Source organism: Camelina sativa, chromosome 16 (assembly GCF_000633955.1).
Source record: "Camelina sativa cultivar DH55 chromosome 16, Cs, whole genome shotgun sequence".
Lineage (NCBI taxonomy): Eukaryota > Viridiplantae > Streptophyta > Magnoliopsida > Brassicales > Brassicaceae > Camelina > Camelina sativa.
Genome location: NC_025700.1, coordinates 6,849,428 through 6,850,926, shown reverse-complemented (window position 1 = coordinate 6,850,926; position 1,499 = coordinate 6,849,428). Strand labels below are relative to the sequence as shown.

Below are 1,499 nucleotides of genomic sequence, written 5' to 3'. Positions count from 1 at the left end.
AGTAATGTGCATTATCTCTCGGCCTGCCATGAATGTGCTTCTCTTAATGGAACAATTGATTATTTTAATTGACTGAGGATGGATACTGGGACTTTGCTACGAATAGTTCAGGTTACTAAATTGGAAATTCGTGTCAAAGTTTCGTTTGTATGAACGAACAATTAGCAAATCAGAACATCAGATAATGGAATGCTGCTTATTGATGAATGAAACAATGTTCTAAAATAACATAGTTAGTTTTGGCAACAAGCCTTTGGCGCAATGTAACTTCCGGGCTTCAAAAAAAAAAAGGATGATAAGCGACAGAAGGATAGTTGTAAGTTGTAACATCAAACCTTTAAGGTGATTTTAAAAAAAAAATGGATAAGTAAAAATATCTTAATGAGTTTTAGATAGGATCAAGTCAAAATCTAAAATTTAAGTGATTATTATTGTTTAGAAAATGATTGGTTTTACGATATGAATTTATCGCCGTAACAACTACCACACTCACCCATGTCACAAAACAGGTCCAAGTCGTGGAGACACAACTCTCTACACAAAAAGTGTTTCAGTTAAATCCGGACTTGTGTTTGTGTTTGTGTGTAAACTACAAAAAGAAAAAGAAAAAAACCAAAAACAACTAATAATCCGGACTAAACCGGCCTTAGTGTTTGTGTTTTAAAAACTATAAACCAAAAACAATTACTAAACCGGACTAACTGTTTTAACTTTTAACCACGACTAAAATTGATATTTTAACCAGTGAAAATTAATAAACCAAATACATCTGAAAAAAAAAAAGTAGAAAACCAAGAAATGTGACATGTTAATGCACTTTGAACATGAAAAAATAACATGCCGTCAATGAAAAAAAAAAACATTGAACTTGAATAAGATAAATTAGGTATAATAATAAAAATAATGATATTATATAGAGAGAAGAGTATCATTTAATTGACAAAATTGAAATTTGACAACCTTTGAAAAAAAAAAAAAAAAACACCAGCCATTGGCGAACAAAGGTTTAGCCACACACACACACACACAGAGAAGAAAGAGTTTTTTTAAAACCAGTTTTTTTTTTTTTTCCCGTCTCTTCCTCAAAATCTTCGATTCTCCTCTCTCTCTCAATCTCTTCTTCTCCTTCTTCCGCAAACAACACCGTCGCTTACTCTCTCTCTCGTATCTCACCACCGAATTCTCCAATTCGCGTTTCCTCAAACCCTAACGTACGGATTAGGGTTTTTGTTTCGTTGATACCAAAGGTACGGACTCACAATTTCCTCCACCAAATTCTCAGTTTTTTTTTGTCTTCTTCTCTAAGAGAGTCTCTCGTCGGAATTTGGAGTGGTTAAGGTTTTACATTGCTGTTAATAATCTTTTCAAGGTTTCTCTGAGAGTTGGAACCACAAAAAAAAAAAAAAAAAAAAAAAAAAATTGTTCCTTTTTTGTGTTTTTGGTTTAGGGATTTTGTTTTCAGACTTATGGACTTAAGAGTCTATAGTTGCTTTAGTTTT

The 1,499-nt window shown here is 32.4% G+C and overlaps 1 protein-coding gene across 1 annotated transcript in view; it reads left to right on the top strand.

Moving 5' to 3' along the window:
* The window catches only part of LOC104750040 (general negative regulator of transcription subunit 4-like), a 10,763-nt gene continuing 10,226 nt past the window's right edge, over positions 963–1,499 (top strand). Inside the window, exon 1 of the mRNA XM_010471766.1 lies at positions 963–1,247. The gene's annotated coding sequence lies outside the window, so the exon portion shown is untranslated. The remainder of the gene's footprint in view (positions 1,248–1,499) is intronic.